Genomic DNA, 6,000 nt, shown 5'->3' with positions numbered 1-6,000 from the left:
GTTCTCTGCCATGGGGACCAGATAGGCTATGCCTGGGTAACACCTCCCTAGGCCACCCGTGGCTTCCTTCCGCCAGGCCGACGGCATGTCAAATTGCCCAGGACGGGCTCCATGGCTCTTGGGCAGTCGTCCCCTGGGCGCCCGGGGCTCCATCCACCCCGGCGGCATGGAAAAGTGCCCAGGACGGGCTCCATGCGTCCCGGGCATTCGTCCCCCGGGCGTGTCCGGGGCTCCATCCAGGCTGACGGTATGGCAGAGTGCCCGGGTCGGGCTCCATGGTTTTCACGGTGGTCCTCCCCTGGGTGTCTGGGGGCTCCAGGCCGAAGGCATGGAAAAGTACCCAGGACGGGCTCCATGCGTCCCGGGCATTCGTCCCCCGGGCGTCCGGGGCTCAATCCAGGCTGACGGTATAGCAGAGTGCCCGGGTCGGGCTCCATGGTTTTCACGGTGGTCCTCCCCTGGGTGTCTGGGGGCTCCAGGCCGAAGGCATGGAAAAGTGCCCAGGACGGGCTCCATGCGTCCCGGGCATTCGTCCCGGGACGGGGACGGGGACAGGGACAGGGTCGGGAGAGTCCAGGCGGCTTCACTTCCGTGTCCAGCCATCTGATCGCCCAGATTCCCTCGGCCATCTGGTCGCCCGGATCCCCTCGGGCATCTGGTCGCCCGCAACGCTTTCCTATAAGGGCGACCAGATGGCCGAACTTCCCTGGAAGTCCCGATGAGGTGCCATTCGCCGCCCGGATCCCAGCGAGGGCTCCAGGAGGTCGGGTACATTCGCGCCTTGGGTCCCCTCTGTCACCTCGCGTGCACAGATTACAAGAAAAGGGGGTAATTTTCCTCCGGATTACTAGGGAGAAGGGTACGCCCGGACACCCCTCCGAGGCTGGCGGTTCTCTGCCATGGGGACCAGATGGGCTATGCCTGGGCAACACCTCCCTAGGCCACCCGGGGCTTCCTTCCTCCAGGCCAACCGCATGTCAAATTGCCCAGGACGGGCTCCATGGCTCCTGGGCAGTCGTCACCCGGGCGTCCGGGGCTCCATCCAGGCTGACGGCATGGAAAAGTGCCCAGGACAGGCTCCATGCGTCCCGGGCATTCATCCCCCGGGCGTCCGGGGCTCCATCCAGGCTGACGGCATGGCAGAGTGCCCGGGTCGGGATCCATGGTTTTCACGGTGGTCCTCCCCTGGGTGTCTGGGGGCTCCAGGCCGAATGCATGGAAAAGTGCCCAGGACGGGCTCCATGCGTCCCGGGCATTCGTCCCCTGGGCGTCCGGGGCTCCATCTAGGCTGACGGTATGGCAGAGTGCCCGGGTCGGGCTCCATGGTTTTCACGGTGGTCCTCCCCTGGGTGTCTGGGGGCTCCAGGCCGAAGGCACGGAAAAGTGCCCAGGACGGGCTCCATGCGTCCCGGTCACTCGTACCCCGGGCGTCCGGGGCTCCATCCAGGCTGACGGCATGGCAGCGTGCCCGGGTCGGGCTCCATGGGTCCCGGGCAGCCCTCCCCCGGGCGTCCGGGGCTCCCACCTCCAGGCAGACGGCATGTCAAAGTGCCCAGGACGGGCTCCATGAGTCTGGGACAGCCCTCCCCCGGGCGTCTGGGACACCCATCTCCATGAGGCCAACGGCATAGGCAAAGTACCCAGGACGGGCTCCATGGGTCCCGGGCAGACCTCTCCCCGGGCATCCGGGGCTCCCACCTCCAGGCCGACGGAATGTCAAAGTACCCAGGACGGGCTCCATGGGTCCCGGGCAGCTTCCCCCGGGCGTCCGGGGCACCCACCTCCAGGCCGACGGCATGTCAAAGTACCCAGGACGGGCTCTACGGGTCCCGGGCATTCCTCCCCCAGGTCGTCCGGGCCCTAGAGCTCCGGTGGTCCAACCTGCGCCTGAGGCCCAGCCGGGGTCCAAGAGCCCTGCCTTGCGTGGGCAGGAAGTCAGGAACCCTACCGCGAAGGCTTGGGATGGATGGGGAGCTGGGAGTCCTTTCGATCCCGGCCATCTGGTCGCCCGCGATGCTTTCCAATGGGGCGACCAGATGGCCGGGCTTCCCTGGAAGTCCCGATGAGGTGCCATTCGCCTCCCGGATCCCAGCTAGGGCGCCATGAGGTCGGGTTCTTTTACGCCTTGGGTCCCCTCTGTCACCTCGCGTGCACGGATTGCAAGAAAGGGGGGTAATTTCCCTCCGGATTACTAGGGGCAGGGTACGCCCGGACACCTCTCCAGGGCTGGTGGTTCTCTGCCCGGGGGACCAGATGAGATATGCCTGGGCAACACCTCCCCCGGGCGTCTGGGGGCTCCATTCTCCGGGCCAACGGCATTGGCTCAATGCCCAGGACGGGCTCCACGTGTCCCGGACAGACCGCCCCTGGGCGGCCGGGGCACCCATCTCCAGGAGGCCAATGGGATGGCAAAGTACCCGGGGAGGGCTCCACGGGTCCCGGGCAGCCTTCCCCCGGGCGTCCGGGGCTCCCACCTCCAGGCCGACGGCATGTCACACTGCCCAGGACGGGCTCCATGGGCCCCGGACAGACCTCCCCCCGGGCGTCCGGGGCACCCATCTCCAGGAGGCCAACGGGATGGCAAAGTACCCGGGAAGGGCTCCACGGGTCCCGGGCAGCCTTCCCCCGGGCGTCCGGGGCTCCCACCTCCAGGCCGACGGCATGTCACACTGCCCAGGACGGGCTCCATGGGCCCCGGACAGACCTCCCCCGGGCGTCCGGGGCACCCATCTCCAGGAGGCCAACGGGATGGCAGAGTAACCGGGAAGGGCTCCATGGGTCCCGGGCAGCCCTCCCCCGGGCGTCCGGGGCTCCCACCTCCAGGACGACGGCATGTCAAAGTGCCCAGGGCGGGCTCCACGGGCCCCGGGCAGCCCTCCCCCCGGGCGTTCGGGGCACACATCTCCAGGAGGCCAACGGCATTGGCAAAGTACCCGGGAAGGGCTCCACGGGTCCCGACCAGGCTTCCCACGGGCGTCCCGGGCACCCTCCTCCAGGCCGACGGCATGTCAAAGTGTCCAGGACGGGCTCCATGGGTCCCGGGCAGCCCGCTCCCGGGCGTCCGGGGCTCCCACCTCCAGGCCGACGGCATGTCAAAGAGCCCAGGACGGGATCCACGGGTACCGGGCAGTCCTCCCCCGGGCATCCGGGGCTCCCATCTCCAGGCCAACGGCATGGCTCAATGCCCAGGACGGGCTCCATGGGTCCCGCGCAGGCCTCCCCCGGACGCGTCCGGGGCAACCATCTCCATGAGGCCAACGGCATTGGCAAAGTACCCGGGAAGGGCTCCACGGGTCCCGGGCAGGCCTCCCCCGGGCGTCCGGGGCTCCCATCTCCAGGCCAACGGCATGGCTCAATGCCCAGGACGGGCTCCATGGGTCCCGCGCAGGCCTCCCCCGGACGCGTCCGGGGCAACCATCTCCATGAGGCCAACGGCATTGGCAAAGTACCCGGGAAGGGCTCCACGGGTCCCGGGCAGGCCTCCCCCGGGCGTCCAGGGCACCCACCTCCAGGCCGACGGCATGTAAAAGTGCCCAGGACCAGTTCCACGGGTCCCGGGCAGTCCTCCCCCGGGCGTCCGGGGCTCCCTTCCCCGGGCCAAAGCATTCCAGAGTGCCCAGGACGGGCTCCACGGGTCCCGGGCGTCCAGGGCTCCCTTCCCCGGGCCAACGGCTTGTCAGAGTGCCCAGGACGGGCTCCACGGGCCCCGGGCGTCCGGGGCACCCTTCCCCGGGCCAGCGGCATGTCAGAGTGCCCAGGACGAGTTCCACGGGACCCGGACGTCCGGGGCTCCCTTCCCCGGGCCAACGGCATACAGGAGTGCCCAGGACGGGCTCCACAGGTCCCGGTCGTCTGGGGCTCCCTTCCCCGGGCCAACAGCTTGTCAGAGTGCCCAGGACGGGCTCCACGGGTCCCGGGCAGTCCTCCCCCGGGCCAACAGCAGGTCAGAGTGCCCAGGACGGGCTCCACGGGTCCCGGGCAGCTCCATGCCCAAACCCATTTGAAAACCCGCCGCAGCGAAGGGGTTAAGAAAGATTTTTGTAAACCCCCCCCCACCCCCACACACACACACCCTTGACCGCCATTTGCAGACACAGCAAAGTCCACAGTGAGTATGCACTGGAGCCGTTTCTGGGTTTCAAAATTGGACGATTGCACCAGGACACCGAAGTGACCATTCTCACGGACCTCTCTGAATTCCTGAACCTTATCAAAAGTAGCTGCAGGATCTGGGATCCAGCTCAGTTATACTATATCCCAGCACTGAGTGTACAGAGTTGTTTTTTTCCCAGCTTGCCAGTTTTTTGTTTCCCAACTTGCCAAGCTTGGCCCAATTTTTGCTCCTTGCCCAATTCGAAAAGTTTCCTTTCTCCTACGCATAGTTTTTCTGCATATGGAGAGGTAAATTTCAATACAGCACAAAATAATTTTAATTGTACTCAAACCTAACCTAGAGGAAAATATATGGAGACTTTTTCTTTGAAATGTTCCCATTTGTGTCGCTTTTGCTTGGCACAACATAGTTGGGCAGAAGACCGCTGTTTCCTGCGAAGTATATTGTATGCATGTTTTTTGCGTTAAATGAAGATACATGCTACACACATATTAACAAAAATCATAATTTCTCCCTTTAATTGGCAAAGCGAAAGATATTTGCAGCCTTTACAAGCAGTGAAGTTTAGCTCTAGACTTCAAAAAAATCTTTACACAGCCCTACTTTACCTTGACTACTTTGAGCTGAAATGATAAGGGCTAACTACCTTAAGTGTTCACCACCTTTCACAACTGTCCCCCTGCCCGCAGGTCTCAGTGTATGTGTGAGTGAATCTATGTACAAGTGCAAATTCCCATGTTGCAAATAATATTTATTCATGCGTAACAGAATTACTTTTATGCATTTTTAATGCGAAATAAAGTTGTTGATGATGATGAATCACAACGGAGATTTAGATGTGCAAAATATGTTATTTGTACACCTAAGTGTTTCTTGGGGGCACAACCAGCTCCAGTATGATGTGGAAGGTTACAAACAGCTCATATTATAGTAAATCTTATATACATCTGCTACAGTTCCCTTCTACTGCTCGAATATCCTATCAAAAGCTGATGTGATGTCATAATATGCATGTTTAAGTTTAATATTTTCGGTTGCTTCACGTCTCCCGGTCGAGCTTCACAAGCATGAAAGCGCAGAGAATGTTTTTGCTAAACTTTTTATACTATTAGAGCAACAAAAACAGTGCTTAATTTGAGCAGGTGATTACCGGTGCCCGGCACTTAATTGTCAACACCAGCACTTGCGACAGTCTGCCACAAGGTGGTGATGCGTGGCTAATTTAGACATGCCCACAACAAAAGCTAATTATTAATTCAATATCCATTTAAAATTACTATTATCTGCCGCCCAAGGCGTTCGTACAGCTTTGAGAGACTGAAATAGTCCAAATTGTCACACTTGTAGGAGTGTGGTGGTTAGTAGTTGTGCTGTTACTATCACTGACAGCATAGCAGGGGTAATGTGTGGTGCAAGCGGCCTCCTGACGAGAGCCCTGGCACTTTTTTTTTTTAATACAAATTAAGCACTGAAAAAACGTACTTAGCCCCTTTTCCCGTAAAGTTGAAGGATGTGTGCACCATAGCGGATGTACCGTGCATGTTTCCGAAAAAGCCCACTCCCGCCAGCCGTGGAGCTTCGTCGGGATACTTAGCACAGACTCAGGTTTCTAGGCGCTATCAACAGCAGCTGCTCGCAGCGACCTCCAGGGAGTGGCTTAGATGGAGCCTTTAGGCCTGGGTCTGGAGCATGAATTGAGACTCCGGATTTAGACCCTTGTTACTTGTGGAGTATCTGATGGAGGTGGAATAGCGCAGGGGGGTGGGAAGCCCCCCCCCCTCTCGACCCCTTAAAGTGCCTGGATGTTGAGACGCATCTCCCCACTGCGTGACACGTACTTGCATCCGCTGTAAAACATGACCATTGGGATTTTAGGGGCACGAATG

The sequence above is a fragment of the Lissotriton helveticus genome, chromosome 7 (assembly GCF_964261635.1).
Source record: "Lissotriton helveticus chromosome 7, aLisHel1.1, whole genome shotgun sequence".
Classification (NCBI taxonomy): Eukaryota; Metazoa; Chordata; class Amphibia; order Caudata; family Salamandridae; genus Lissotriton; species Lissotriton helveticus.
The sequence above is the reverse complement of the archived record's forward strand: the minus strand, read 5'-3'. Positions refer to the sequence as shown.